Source organism: Grampus griseus (genome assembly GCF_964374135.1).
Source record: "Grampus griseus genome assembly, chromosome: 16".
In the NCBI taxonomy this organism is placed as follows: Eukaryota; Metazoa; Chordata; class Mammalia; order Artiodactyla; family Delphinidae; genus Grampus; species Grampus griseus.
In genome coordinates this window covers 48,091,882-48,108,285 of record NC_139010.1, presented here as the reverse complement: position 1 = coordinate 48,108,285, position 16,404 = coordinate 48,091,882, and the positions used below count along the sequence as shown (strand labels likewise).

The 16,404-nt window shown below is 39.1% G+C and overlaps 1 protein-coding gene across 9 annotated transcripts in view; it reads left to right on the top strand.

Moving 5' to 3' along the window:
* The window catches only part of SGMS1 (sphingomyelin synthase 1), a 291,005-nt gene that overhangs the window by 216,400 nt on the left and 58,201 nt on the right, over window positions 1–16,404 (top strand). The window contains exon 1 of one of the 9 annotated variants that reach the window (XM_082673864.1): window positions 1,488–1,587. The exons of the other annotated variants lie outside the window; for them this stretch is intronic. The gene's annotated coding sequence lies outside the window, so the exon portion shown is untranslated. Of the gene's footprint in view, window positions 1–1,487; window positions 1,588–16,404 lie in introns of those variants that run through there. 9 annotated transcript variants of the gene reach the window in all.

Genomic DNA, 16,404 nt, shown 5'->3' with positions numbered 1-16,404 from the left:
CTTTTATGTGTCCATGTAGAGAGAAGATACATGACTCAGGGGGCAAAGGTCAAGAGTCTGAACATCTGGGTAATGAGTACCTTGCTCTGGGAAGATGACTGAACACAGTGTCCCGAGGACATGTAAGATCAAAAGAATCTCCTTGTTTTGGGGGACCTTTATCAGCTCACCTGCAAGATCTTCGTAAGCTGTACTGTTCAGCCAGTGATTTTGTTATCTGTATCGTGGATGTCCATACTAATAAAAAACATTTTGCCCAGAGAATCTTTTTTCTTGTTGAGGGACAGATATCAGAAAAGGTCCATAGTCTCTGTAACTATCCCTAGTAATTAGTCTCAGAACTCAGTGCCTTTATCAAAGGGAATTTCTAGAACAGTGTATTATTGCTTAACCCACCTCCTTATCTGCCATTCGTGGAGTTTCTCAGATATTTCCTGACTTTCTTGTCTGCCTCTGGATCAAAAAAATGAAATGTAGAGCAAGTGAGGACATAGTTTAAGAAAAAAAAAAAAAGGAAGAACAGAAAAAGAAATACAGAATAAAGCTTTAGTATGTATCTTCCCAATAAATGGGATGCGGTGTTTAGATTTTTATCATCCATCTAATGTAAGGTGTTCTTGCGTGTCACAGTTTGATCTTTCTGCCTCTTTTTTTTTTTTTCTCTCTCTTATTGTTGACTTGACCTGGTTTCTTTACGTAGAGAATCTGGAAATGTTTTCGTTCTTTGAGGAAAGAGCTATGCGTGAAAGCCCCACTGCCTGTGGGGACTGTAGGGTGGGTAATATTTGGGTGTACTTTCAGGGTCAGGTCTTAACCTTGCTCAGGGAATGTGGTATGTGTGGGTAGGTTATTAAAGACATGGTGGTTTCACAATGTATGTGTATATCAACTCATCGTATTGTACAGCTTAAAAAAAAATAAGCAGTGGTAGCTCCAGTAGCTGTTGATGAATGCCTGAGGCTTGGTGGAAAGAACTTCTGTTTACTCTGAGTACTGGCTCTCTGATTAGCAGTTGTGTGTTTCATCCCACGACCCAACATAGATTTTTTGATGTATTTATTTTATTTTTATTTCTTTTTTCTGGGTGCCTTATGTTTTTTTTCTGTGTTCATGTGTAATTTTCAAAACAAAAATTGGGTTCATACCAAATTACGGCTTAAAAAACATTTTATAATGACAATTCTTGAAAATGTGGAGTGACTAGTAGCACACTCTATATCCTTATCACCCAGCATTAACAACTATCGGCTTTCTCTGATTCTGATTCTACCTTTCCCTCTGCCCTACTTTGTTCAGGGTCAGGAGAGCGAGAGAGGGGCCCAAAGCAAATCTCAGCCATCATACCATTTCCTTCCCAATACTTTGTTCTCATGTTTGTTATTCAATTATTTACTTTTTGTCTGTTGACTTTTCTTTCTCTTGTTACTGAAACAACTCTTGGACTGTGCCCTGGTGGAGTTATAAAGGTAGACTCTTCTGGAAGCATTGTCCTCTGCATGGTGCTTGATGGGCTGGTCTTCAGGGATCCTGAGGAGGACAGCCCTGCTGGTGTGAAGTTCATGGTCCGGTTACTAATAGAACCCAGAGGTATGACTGCTGCCTCCTTAGCCTGTAGAGTCCGGTGTAAGGCTAGGCCTTCGTTGAGTGATGTTATGTTTAGAAGAAGTAGACCCAAATCTAAGTCATAATGATTTGTATTATTTATTAAACTCATGCAGAAACCATAGCTTTGGATAAAACTGTCTAAAGGATTGTGTCTAGATCCTTTTTTGTTTCTGTAGCTACCTAGACAGGAAACTGTTGATATTACAATTTAATCATTTATAAATTTGCCATCCTTTGGATAATATAGTAATCTGTGCAGCATTTCATGGTTTTGAAAGGTTTGTCATATTCAAGTCCAACAATAGCATTGTGAGGAAGGAAAGATATTATATTTCTGCCCAATTAACTCAAAAGAGAAGCTGAAAGATGGGAGGGGGTAGTCATTGAGTTGACTTTAGGTCTTATGTCTCCTAGTCTAGAAGTCTTTCTGCTTTGGATGGTTTTTTGAGTTGCTTTAGAATGTGTTGTGAAATTGGAACTTGCATTTTCCTTTATACTTGAACATTTTTGTATCAAATGTTTGAAATTCACGCCACCTCGGATAAGGTCTTGGAGATGCTTGGGGAAGACTGTCCTCTTATTGGGTCTTATTCCAAGGCGGGGCCAGGACAGCAAGCACAGCGCTTTTGGAGCTGATTCCTAACACCACGATCTCTCCCCCATGACATTGGTTTTCACCTCTCTCCAGTGCTGTCCCAGACCCAGACCCAGACCATGACCATCACCATCTTTGCCTTCATGCACTGGTTACTTTTGTGACAGAGTGGAATTAATTTGATCCTAAAAGCTCTGAGATTTCTCCTGGGGACTAGAGATATGTGATCCAATAGAGAAATTGTTTGGACATTCATTCACCCCTGTAGGAATTTGTACAGGCATCAAATTTCCCAGTTCCTCTTAAAACATCTAGACATGGACATTCTGTTGGCTTAAATTCCCTGAGGGAATAGAGTGATTCTTCAGAGCTGATGCTTCAGGAAATTTTTATAGTAGCAGTCTAAAAATGTGTATACTTGTTTCTCCCAGAGATAACTTTCTTTTCTTTCACCAGTTAAAATTGGTTTCCTGCTGAAGTGTCTTGTCTGCTGCAGGTGTCTTTTGTAAAACAGGATTTATGCATTTGATTTATGGACATGACATATATATAAAGTATCAAGTGTTCTGAGTAAGAATTGAACATAATTTCAGCGCAGATATTTTAACCGATGTTTATTGTTCAAGGAATTCTTTGTGTAAAATAGGATAATCTAATTTTAATATGAAGTTGCTTTGAAAAAATTAAGGGAAAGCCAAGCCAGCTAAAATCAGGGGGATGTGTATTATGGAAGATGTTAAACAACAGGCAGTACTGTTTTCAAACTTTTTTTGTTTGTTTGTTTGTTTAACATCTTTATTGGAGTATAATTGCTTTACAATGGTGTGTTAGTTTCTGCTGTATAACAAAGTAAATCAGCTGTATGTATACATATATCCCCATATCCTCTCCCTCCCACTCTCCCTGTCCTATCCCTCTAGGCGGTCACAAAGCACTGAGCTGATCTCCCCGTATGATGCAGCTGCTTCCCACTAGCTATCTATTTTACATTTGGTAGTGTATATATGTCAGTGCCACTCTCTCACTTCATCCCAGCTTCCCCTTCCCCCTCCCTGTGTCCTCAAGTCTGTTCTCTACGTCTGTGTCTTTATTCCTGTCCTGCCCCTAGGTTCAGCAGACCTTTTTTTTTTTTTTAGATTCCATATATATGTGTTAGCATACGGTATTTGTTTTTCTCTTTCTGACTTCCTTCATTCTGTATGACACACTCTAGGTCCATCCACCTCACTGTAAATATCAAACATTGTTAATCAAAATAGTTGGTTAGGGCTTCCCTGGTGGCGCAGTGGTTGAGAGTCCGCCTGCCGATGCAGGGGTCATGGGTTCATGCCCCGGTCCGGGAAGATCCCACATGCCGCGGAGCGGCTGGGCCCGTGAGCCATGGCCGCTGAGCCCGTGTGTCCGGAGCCTGTGCTCCGCAACGGGAGTGGCCACAACAGTGAGAGGCCGGTGTACCGCAAAAAAAAAAAAAAGTCGGTTAACCACATGTTGTCATACCAAGGTTCTGGTCTTATCAAATAAATAAAAGACACAGATCTGCAATGAGTGCATTAACCAATATGCAAATGGTGCAGCCAAAATAATTACTGAAGTGCTTAGAAACAGTTTCGTTTATAAAAACAAAAAGCTTCATACAAAGTCTAATGAGATACAGGGCTTGTTAGAGGTTTTATGTTTTGTGGGCATAGCTGGACTAAGCAGTTCTGCAAATGGGGGTGGGCTTCCAGACCCAGGCAGCTATGGGAGGGCTTTTGTTTTGGGGAGCCGGTAGTAGCTGTGTGCATGTTGGGTGGAGGTGGGGAGAAAGACACACAGAAAGACTTCAGTCAAATCTTAGGCTCTCACTGAGAAACTGCTCTCACAGCCTGGTCTCAGCTTTGCTAGCCTTTGCCGTGTGATCTTGGGTAAAGCACTTGCTTTGATGACCCCAGTTTGTTTAGAATTTGAAGATTCAGCTAGAATCTAATTTTACAGTTGGGGTGCTTGAATTCCCCCATATGTGAGGTAGTAGGTCAAGAGGTGTGAAGTAACATGATAAACACATATTTCTTAAAGATTTGGGCAAAGAAAGTGGTTTTTGTATGAATATAACCATTATTATAGAGAATACAAAAATACAAAATTTACATGTAATTTTAAGGTCAACTAAACATAAAAAATTGTCCTTCTTAAAAAGTCTATGCATCCAGACTTTTGAGTGCCTATGTTTATCCTCTCTCTGCCCACAGGAGTCTTGGGAGAAAATGTTCAGAATGGTGGTTGATATCTTTGCCAGTTGCTAGATGCAATCTAAAATCTCCTTTCACTCTTAATTTATATTTACTGTTCCTCTTATAAGAGCCAATCATGGTCACTTTCCTTGTCAGTAATCAAGTGTTTTTGTTCTTTTGTCCTTGTAAGCTGGTAGGTGACTTAGAACAGGGTGTGTCCTGTGAGCAGAGTAATTCCTATTAAATTGGAAGAGATAGTCTCATTTGTTTCATTCATTCTGCAAGATCCATGGAGTGCCAACTCTATGCTAGGCACTGTTTTGGGCTTTTAATAAATGAATTTTCTCTGTTTCAGTATTTAACTCTGCCTCTCACTGTTGTGGTCTCTCCCGTTGCGGAGCACAGGCTCCGGATGCGCAGGCTCAGCGGCCATGGCTCACGGGCCCATCTGCTCCGCGACATGTGGGATCTTCCCGGACAGGGGCACGAACCCGTGTCCCCTGCATCGGCAGGCGGACTCTCAACCACTGCGCCACCAGGGAAGCCCTCTGTTAATATTTTGAGTAGATAATATATTCACATGGTTTCATGTTCAAATGGTAAGAAAGGATGTACAGTGACAAGTATACTTCTCATCCTTGCCACCCAGGGCCACTCCCTGGAGTAGTTCATATTGACTATTTTGAAGCTTTCAAGTCATATTTTATGTGTATATTGGCAAATTTGTATATATCTCCTTCCTTCCCTCTCTTTTAGACCCATGGTATTATACAATACATGTGAATCTGCTCCCTTGCTTTTTTCATTTAACAATTATATTTGCATTTTTTTAAAGTCCTGAAGCATGTACATCAGACTGTTAGCACTAGTTATCTCTAAAGGATGGAGTTGAGGAAGCTTGCTTTCCCTCCCTCCCTCCCTCCCTCCCTCCCTCCCTCTCTTCCTTCCTTCCAGTCTAACTTGAATGTACTTCTCTATCGTTTGAATCGTTTATAAGGAGAATATATTGTTTTTGTAGTAAGGGGGAAAGTCCTTTTTGAAGAAAGAAAGAAATACCTTTGCCTAAGTGTTGAGGAAAGTGAAACTGTATGGAACGTCCTTCTCTAGGAAATTTATCCCCTGATGTGACCCACTGCTTTGTAGACGTGATTTGTGTTCAGGAATTGTCTGCGTGGTACATGCAGATGGCGCCCTGGAGCGCGAGAGGCACTCCAGGAAGGAGGACCGTGTCCGCAGCTCAGGCTCCGCACAAGCCCTGATGTTGTCTCTCAGCTATTGGAGCCAGGCTGGGCAGTGGACATGTTAGCCTGGGCAGAGGGCGGAGGAGGTGGGAGAGCCTTGTGTTCGTTAGGGGCCTCCCCAGTGGTGGAGCGTTTGACCCAGAAGGATGCTCCTGAAACCGCTCGGAAGGAAGAGAGACGAATTTGTCGGTAACAGGGCTTGTGGTAACAGTGCACCTCCTTTTAAGGAACTGAAAACATGTTCCAGAGTCTTCTCTCAGCTTTACCCTCATGGTTTGAAGGGAAGGGACGGCTTCCCACTAGGAGGCGTACTGCTCAGTAGTGGAGCACACAGACGTTGGAGCCCAGTGTCAGAGCCCTGCTCCAGTGTGCGACCTTGAGTGTCTCACCTCACTTCTGGGGCCTAGGTCCTCACCTGTCAATAGGGATTCTTCATCCTTTTCGTAGGATTGCTTTGATTTCAGTGAGCTTATAGTGTAAAAAGTTTAGGTCCTGGTAAACTCTCAGTAATGTGAGCTAGGAGGCAGAGCAGGAGGGTGAGAATGCAAGTAAGTAATGGACCTTCCCTCTCACACGTGGGCCAGAAGTGTGCTGAGAAGAGACCCTGGACTCTTGATCCCGCTTAGTTCTCTGCTTAAACCGCCCTCTGAAAATTCAGTGCTCTTCAAAGCCATTTATAGATCACTTGAGCCAGTGGTCCTCATCCTGGCCTGGGAGCCAGAGCATCAGCATCCATCTGGCAGATTGGTTTTTTCAGAGAACTACACATGCATGTTATTTCACCTCTGTGGCATACAGGTTCCCACTCTGGCACAGAGAGAGCTTGGCAGGTGGCTGTTAACTTCCTGGTCTCTAAGGTACAGGTGCTGTAGAGCTTGGCTGGTAATAATAGTATCCTATAGAAGACTGTTGTATCACATTATTGATTTTCTAGTTATCAATACTTCAACACTTAATGATGCTCTAATGCCTTTGTAATCAACATCTAAGCTCTATGGAGTAACCCAGTACATATTTATTACTCTCTCATGTCTATGAATAATAATGTGGTTTTCCGAAGCTGAGGTTAAATCCACAAAGGCCATGGTGCAGTAGTTTTATGATCCTTCATATGGTCTGACGGAGAAGTATTGAAAATCCAGATCCCCCCAGGATTAATTTTACATTTATTTTTGGTTTCTTTAGGGTTAGGCTTATATTTTAAAAGGAGGGATATATTTTAACTACCGTATGTTATGTGTGTCCTAGAATTGCCCTCCTAGCTGTCTACACCTGAGTATAACAGCAGAGGCAGCCATAGAAGAAAAAAGTTTGGTGTCCTATGTCACAGCCTAAAAATCCCTGCAAGAGAGCCCAGCAAGCAGAAGGTAATGATTTTACAAGAGAGAACAAATGAGGGAGAAGCCTCCATGGCGTATAGCAGGGAATTGGTTCTTGCATCATGGGGTTAACGTGTCAGAAATCAAGCACAAATGCCTTCATGTGCTCTGGCTGTACTTGCAATGCCAGTTTTTGCAATGGAAAGATGAGATGGAGTAAGATGGGTGTGCTGTTGGCTCTTCCATGCCTTCCCCCCTCATCTGACATCTTTCCAACCTACTCCCACAATGCTCCAACCCACATTTTCCCCCAGGTCTCAGATTTCTTTATCTTAAGCCATAGTGATTATTTTGCAGAAAAAATAGTAACTTACTTAAAAAGTAATAATAGTGATTGATTTCATGGAACATGCATAAATTGCAGGCACTGAGTTCTTTACATATTTCATTTCATCTTCTTAACTTTATAACAGCTTCTTAACAGCTTTACAGGTAGTTTTGTCTTTATTGGACACTGCGGGAACTGGGGAAGTTAAAAAAACTTGTCCATGGTCACATGGCAGGAACCAGTAAAATGGGCATTGGAACCCAAGTCTACCTAATTCCAAAACTTCTGTTCTTAGTTTGGATTTTACCGTAACAATAGCTGCCACTTGTTAAAGACAAGTTCCAGAACCACCACGTACACAAACAACTTTCTGAGGTTACCGACTTAAACAAGAGATCAGGTTAGCATTACACCCGATATGACATATAAACATCATGTACCCTTTGAAACGATGTACTGAATAGGACACAACATCACTTCTGGGTGTTCCTGCCAAAAATGTATAACTTTAATCATGAAAACATCTGAGAAACCCAAACTGAGAGACATTCTACAGAATAACTATTATTCTTCAGTAGTGTCAAGGTCGTAAAGGCAAGGAAAGATTGGGGAACAGCCATGTATTGGAGGAGATTAAGGAGACCCAATAACTAAAAGATTGTGGGAACAGAAAGAGGACATCCGGGGAAAATTGGTAAAATTCAAATAAGATCTGTTTTTAAGTTAATAATATTATAACATTGTTAATTTCCTGATTTTGATAACTGTGCTATGGTTATCTAAGTTGTTAACACAGGAGTAATGGGGTGAAGGGTATACCTCAGTTTTCTGTTCTGTTATTGCAACTTTTATGTAAATCTAAAATTATATCAAAAGAAAAAGAAAAAAATGTTTTAAGCCAGCTGAGATCGATATTAATTCTCATTTTAGAGATGAGGCAACAAGAGGTTCAGATGTTAGGTAACTCACCTAAGATCATACAAATGGTAGTTATTATTAGTGAAGGAAGGTGGAAGAATTTGACCCAGTCTAAGAGATTCCAAAGCTCATTTTAACCACTATGCCGTATGGCTGCCTCATGTTTAAATACGTGTGTTCAAGACATTAGCCCTGAGCCAAACTCCATCCCCATTAGACACTCCTTATACTGGGAGAAGAAAAAAAAAAGAAGAATAACAACTTTGTGCCTGTTGAAAAAAAGCAATGTATGTATTTCATTACTATTATAAAATTATATGATATATTGATATTTGTTTTGTATATAGAGAGAGCAATATTAATAGAGAATTTTATATTTCAGGCAATTTAAAAATCACATGACGCAGCCAAGTCAAAGTTATATAAATTTTTACCAACAAAAATGAACTATTCATTATAAAGCTGTTCTGATCTTTTTCAAATAATTTCTACATCCTGCATCTCCAAATTATAAATACCATGTTTCTGTCTCTTCTTGCTGCCCAGCTCTCTCAAACTTTTCTCTATAAATACCGTTGGCACAAGTGAAGCTTATACTGTTTAATGCAAAAGATACAAGAAGAAAACCATCTTTTTGTCTTACTGGAAATTGATATTTTGGAAAAATGAGGAGATTGTTTTAAAAGTTCAGGCCAAAGAGGAGAATGCAAACAAAAAAAAATTGTCTATAAATTTTAAAAATCTTAATAAAATATAATTACAATGGAAGTCTTTTTAACTTTAAAGGAAAAACAGAAGTGGATCATTTGGCTCTATTCAAGTCTAAATAACTTAGTGATAAATTCTGGAAAATTCTTTGATGTAATATAATTGTAGCACTATTTCAGTGCTGAAGATCTAACTTGAGATCACTTACTTTTGGAGCCTCCATGTCCTCACCTGCAAAATTGGTACAATAAACTTCCCCCAAATTTTTGCTTTGAGAATTGGATAATTTTGTAGTTTATTAAGTACCTTCACATAAGAGATTTAAGCATTCATTTTTTTTAAGTTTTTTTTTTTTCCTTCTTAATAAGAATCTATTGTACTGTTGATTGTAACTCCTGAAGTTAATAACCTACTTCTGAAGACTTTGACCTTTGTTATTTTGATTTACATGTATTAAGTGTTTCACAGAAATGCAGAAAACAAGTTGCTCTTTGCCAAGAAGTTACACCAACCAGCATACTGTGGTGCTATTTTTAATAGTATGTAGTTCCTGTGGCCATTTGATAAAATCAGAAGCTCATAAAATGAAGCCCAGAGTGACAGAGTGAGGAAGTTCAGTTTCATGAGACCAGAGCTATTTCCAGGAGTTCTTTGAGAGGAACTCTAACTTGGATCTGTCTGCTAAATTTAGTCTACCAGCTCCACAGTCGCTCCTCTGTTTCTGTTGATAACAGAAGACAAAGGTTGTGTCTGGAGTTTTTCAGTAGGAGGTGGGTGGGGAGAGAGGGCAAGTGTGTGTGTGTAATTGAGGGAGGGCATCCACTTTTAAAACAGCTATTTATTTATTTATGTTTGTTTATTATAGCCTTGTATTGATTAGAAAAATAATATGTTCATTATAATGAATTTTGAACTGTAAGAAGATAAGTAGAATTGTTAAGTCACCAGAGGTAACTGTCATCAGTTTGGTGTGTAGACCTAAAGTCTTATCTTCTGTGCGTAATGTATTCTATCTGCGATACAGTTATCACAAAACCACGATCATGCCATATATATATACTGAACAGAAACTTGCTTAAAATTTGCAATATAGAATATCACATGCATTCTTCCACATCATTGAACATTTTCCAAGAAGATATAAATTATAATTTTGTGGAATTACTTATAAGGGTACTGATTCATTTAGTGTGTTTCTTATTGTTGAACACGTGGACTCCTTTCTTCCCCCTGAGATTGGTGCCAACTGAAACCCACAGGTCAGAAGTCCATTAACTGTAATCCCAATTCTTAATTCCCAAGTTTAGTACCGTGTAAAATCTACCTAATGTGAAAGGTACATATACGTGTATCCCTCTAACAATCCAATTTTATCTAATAGTTTTAACCTGGTAGTACCAGAGAATTAAAAAGAAGAGGAAGACGAAGACCTGTCTCCTACCCTTGTGCTTTACAGGTGGAGAGCAGGGTTGCCTGAAATGCCACTTTCTTCTTCATCACACTGTACAGCAAAGGGATGTGAACATTTAGCAAGTGATGGGTTAGGATTTCATTCCTTCCTGAACCGCCCCATGTCCCCTTCCACACTGCAGTTAGATCCCTGAAAGGTGGATGGGAAAAAGACAAGAGGCAAAGACAGAGGGATTCACCAGGGCCATGCACACCTGCCCTGCCCCACCTGAGCCTGCGGCGGGGCCACTCATAACTCCATTCAGCTCAGTGGCTGAGCATGGTTGGCTTTTTGTTTTTAACATTTGAAAAAATTTGTGGTAAAATATACATAACATCACATTTACCATTTTAACCATTTTAAGTGCACAATTTAGTGGTGTTAAGTATATGCATTTCTTGTACAACCATCACCAGTGTCCATCTCCAGAACTTATCACCCCAAACCACAGCTCTTTAGTTGTTTTTTAAATGTTAAAATTCAGAACAAAAACAGGTTCCTAGGGGCAAAGCAATTTGATTTGAAGGAAATTGCAAATAGGGATGGAGGAAACTCACACGAGGACTCCCCCCCCCCCCCCCCCCGCTGTCCCTTCTCTCTCCACTTGCGATTACTTTCTTAAAGACAAAATCTGTGGTCATGGCAACACCACGCATCTGCATAGGTAGTGCTCCCAGAGTTCTTTGCTCTTGTTTGCACCTCAATACACTTGCCCAGAATGGCTTTTTCAGAACACTCTTCTCTAACTGTTTTACATACCATGGGAATCAGGCAACACTGTTAAAATTCTCAGTTATATATTTGCTTTAATGTTCATTAGTTTAAAAAGAATTGCCAGTACATTAAATGTCTGTTTTCATGGATATTATTGCCTAGGACAAGACAGTGTTTTGTGTTTTTTTTTTCAATTTTCTTTCATTTATTTTTTTATACAGCAGATTCTTCTTAGTTATCCATTTTATACATATTAGTGTATGTATGTCAATCCCAATCTCCCAATTCATCCCACCACTGCCACCAACCCCCCGCCAATTTCCCCCCTTGGTATCCATATGTTTGTTCTCTACATCTGTGTGTCAATTTCTGCCCTGCGAACCAGTTCATCTGTACCATTTTTCTAGGTTCCACATATATGCATTAATATACAATATTTGTTTTTCTCTTTCTGACTTACTTCACTCTGTATGACAGTCTCTAGATCCATCCATGGCTCTACAAATGACCCGATTTCGTTCCTTTTTCTGGCTGAGTAATATTCCATTGTATATATGTACCACATCTTCTTTATCTATTCGTCTGTTGATGGGCATTTAGGTTGCTTCCATGTCTTGGCTATTGTAAATAGTGCCGCAATGAACATTGGGGTGCATGTGTCTTTTTGAATTATGGTTTAATAAGGGCATATGCCCAGTAGTGGGATTGCTGGGTCATATGGTAATTCTATTTTTAGTTTTTTAAGGAACCTCCATACTGTTCTCCATAGTGGCTGTAAAACTTAGATTCCCACCATCAGTGCAAGAGGATTCCCTTTGGTCCACACCCTCTCCAGCATTTGTTCTTTGTAGATTTTCTGATGATGCCCATTCTAACTAGTGTGAGGTGATACCTCATTGTAGTTTTGATTTGCATTTCTCTAATAATTAGTGATGTTGAGCATCTTTTCATGTGCTTCTTGGCCATATGTATGTCTTCTTTGGAGAAATGTCTATTTAGGTCTTCTGCCCATTTTTGGATTGGGTTGTTTGTTTTTCTAATATTGAGCTACATGAGCAGTTTATATATTTTGGAGATTAATCCTTTGTCTGTGGATTCGTTTGCAAATATTTTCTCCCATTCTGAGGGTTGTCTTTTCGTCTTGTTTGTAGTTTCCTTTGCTGTGCCAAAGCTTTGAAGTTTCATTAGGTCCCATTTGTTTTATTTTTGTTTTTATTTCCATTACTCTAGGAGGTGGATCAAAAAAGATCTTGCTGTGATTTATGTCAGAGTGTTCTTCCTATGTTTTCCTCTAAGAGTTTTATAGTGTCCAGTCTTACATTTAGGTCTGTAATTCATTTGAGTTTATTTTTGTGTATGATGTTAGGGAGTGTTCTAATTTCATTCTTTTACATGTAGCTGTCCAGTTTTCTCAGCACCACTTATTGAAGAGACTGTCTTTTCTCCATTGTATATCCTTACTTCCTCTGTCATAGATTAGTTGACCATAGGTGCGTGGATTTATCTCTGGGCTTTCTATCCTGTTCCATTGATCTATATTTCTGTTTTTGTGCCAGTACCATATTGTCTTGATTACTGTAGCTTTGTAGTGTAGTCTGAAGTCAGGGAGTCTGATTCCTCCAGCTTCTTTTTTTCCCCTCAAGACTGCTTTGGCTATTTGGGGTCTTTTGTGTCTCCATACAAATTTTAAGATTTTTTTGTTCTAGTTCTGTAAAAAATGCCATTGATAATTTGATAGGGATTGCATTGAATCTGCAGATTGCTTTGGGTAATATAGTCATTTCACAGTATTGATTCTTCCAATCCAAGAAAATGGTATATCTCTCTATCTGTTTGTATCATCTTTAATTTCTTTCATCATTGTCTTATAGTTTTCTGCGTACAGGTCTTTTGTCTCCCTAGGTAGGTTTATTCCTAGGTATTTTATTCTTTTTGTTGCAATGGTAAATGGGAGTGCTTCCTTAATTTCTCTTTCAGATTTTTCATCATTAGTGTATAGGAATGCAAGAGATTTCTGTGCATTAATTTTGTATCCTGCGACTTTACCAAATTCAGTGGTTAGCTCTAGTGCTTTTCTGGTGGCATCTTTAGGATTCTCTATGTATAGTATCATGTCATTTGCAAACAGTGACAGTTTTACTTCTTCTTTTCCAATTTGTATTCCTTTTATTTCTTTTTCTTCTCTTATTGCTGTGGCTAGGACTTCCAAAACTATGTTGAATAATAGTGGCGAGAGTGGACATCCTTGTCTTGTTCCTGATCTTAGAGGAAATGCTTTCAGTTTTTCACCATTGAGAATGATGTTTGCTGTGGGTTTGTCATATATGGCCTTTATTATGTTGAGGTAGGTTCCCTCTATGCCCACTTTCTGGAGAGTTTTTATCATAAATGGGTGTTGAATTTTGTCAAAAGCTTTCTCTGCATCTATTGAGATGATGATATGGTTTTTCTTCTTCAGTTTGTTAATATGATGTATCACATTGATTGATTTGCATATATTGAAGAATCCTTGCATCCCTGGGATAAACCCCACTTGGTCATGGTGTATGATCCTTTTAATGTGTTATTGGATTCTGTTTGCTAGTATTTTGTTGAGGATTTTTGTGTCTATATTCATGAGTGATATTGGTCTGTAATTTTCTTTTTTTTTAGTGTCTTTGTCTGGTTTTGGTATCAGGGTGATGGTGGCCTCATAGAATGAGTTTGGGAGTATTCCTTCCTCTGCAGTTTTTTGGAAGAGTTTGAGAAGGATGGATGTTAAGCTCTTCTCTAAATATTTGATAGAATTCACCTGTGAAACCATCTGGTCCTGGACTTTTGTTTGTTGGAAGATTTCCAGTCACAGTTTCAATTTCATTACTTGTGATTTTTCTGTTCATATTTTATATTTCTTCCTGGTTCAGTCTTGGAAGGTTATACCTAAATAAAAATTTGTCTATTTCTTCCAGGTTGTTCATTTTATTGGCATAGAGTTGCTTGTAGTAGTCTCTTAGGATGCTTTGTATTTCTGCGGTGTCTGTTGTAACTTCTCTGTTTTCATTTCTAATTTTATTGATTTGAGTCCTCTCCCTCTTTTACTTGATGAGTCTGGCTAATGGTTTATCAATTTTGTTTATCTTCTCAAAGAACCAGTCTTAACTTTATTCATCTTTGCTATCGTTTTCTTTGTTTCTGTTGCATTTATTTCTGCTCTGATCTTTATGATTTTTTTCCTTCTACTAACTTTGGGTTTTGTTTGTTCTTCTTTCTTTAGTTCCTTTAGGTGTAAGGTTAGATTGTTTATTTGAGATTTTTCTTGTTTCTTGAGGTAGGCTTATATAGCTATAAACTTCCCTCTTAGAACTGCTCTTGCTGCATGCCATAGGTTTTGGATCATCATGTTTTCTTTTCATTTGCTCTAGGTATTTTTTGATTTCCTCTTTGATTTCTTCAGTGATCTCTTGGTTATTTAGTAACGTTTTGTTTAGCCTCCATGTGTTTGTGTTTTTTATGTTTTTTTCCCTCTAACTCATTTCTAATCTTATAGCGTTGTGGTCAGAGAAGATGCTTGATATGATTTCCATTTTCTGAAATTTACTGAGGCTTGATTTGTGACCCGGGATGTGACCTATGCTAGAGAATGTTCCGTGTGCACTTGAGAAGAAAGTGTAATCTGCTGCTTTTGGATGGAATGTCCTATAGATATCAATTAAATCTGTCTGGTCTATTGTGTCATTTAAAGCTTGTGTTTCCTTATTAATTTTCTGTTTGGATGATCTGTCCATTGGTGTAAGTGAGGTGTTAAAGTTCCCCACTATTATTGTGTTACTGTTGATTTCCTCTTTTATAGCAGCTAACAGTTGCCTTATGTATTGAGGTGCTCCTATGTTGGGTGCATATATATTTGTAATTGTTATATCTTCTTTTTGGATTGATCCCTGATCATTATGTAGTGTCCTTCCTTGTCTCTTGTAACATTCTTTATTTTAAAGTCTATTTTATCTGATATGAGTATTGCTACTCCAGCTTTGATTTCCATTTGCACGGAATATCTTTTTCCATCCCCTTACTTGCAGTCTGTATGTGTCCCTAGGTCTGAAGTGGGTCTCTTGTAGACAGCATACATATGGATCTAGGACAGACAAAAAAGGCAGAGTACAAGCCAATTTGAAGAACACTGTTAAATAAATAATAGTCCAGGTAATATAGCTGGTAAATTGGGGCAGAAATAAGTAATGTTTTGGAAATGGGTTCTGAATGTTCCTTGAGCAGGCCACACATCACTCCATTGAAGCCTCTGGCAGCAGGATGAAGCCAGGTAGGCAGTGACCTGTAGATGTCTCTACGGATTCTGCTAATGGGCTGGTTAGGAGCTCAAGGGCCTGGAGAAACAGGGGAAGTCCCTGCGTCTTTCTAGTCTGGATTCCCGGGAACATGTTCCAGACCTGGGTAGACCCATTTCTATAATTGTGTTCTTCTGCAGGTCATGTTTTTACTGCTTGCAAGATCAGAAAGAGAGAGGATTAAAAAGTCTGCATTGTAGAACCCTGTCTGTATTCAAATTGTGGATAAAAAGAGAAAGGTTTAGTTTGGTGACCATGTCGGTCTTGGTTGGTGGAGCTTTCTGAGGAATGCCCAGGCTGGGTGAGTCTGATGTGAATTTTGTCACTTACGCAAGCATCAGGGTTAAGGATGAAGGGTGGTCTCAGCTCTAGGACAGAACAGCAGTACCTGTAGGGGGCTTCGGAAGGGAGCAGGGAGCTGCTCTCCCGATTCTTCTTCCTTTCTGTTTTTCTTTACTTTTATGCTTACCAGAACTGCCACTACCAGCAAGGTTGGGGCAGGTCCCAAGCAACATGGGTTTCCAAAGAGGGAGAGGAGTTAAATCCCAAGAAGATACAGCTGCAAGAGAAGGTGAATTTCATGACCTCCTGGCTTGGGCAGCTGATCCCAGATGGACACTTATATTTTAAAAGACGTATGTAACTCTGGACTTGAGAATTCTTTGGTAAACATTTTTCCCTTCCCTTTTCTTCTCTTTCTCCTTTTCCTCTTGTGCTCTCTCTAATCTTTTTAAGTGCAGACTGACATGTGATTATTGAATATACACCATGTATAAACAAGTGAAATTCCCTCACCCACTCCAGTTCTCCATACCTGTTCCCCCATAGCCTCTGTGTTGTATATACTTCCAGACTTTCTATGCTTATACATACACATACACATATACAGCAAAATATACACATTTTACTACACAGGCACCTTAATCAGCTAAGCCATGGAGCCTGCCTTGAAATATATACATTTTAAAATGAAAATAATAAGTATTTCTGTATC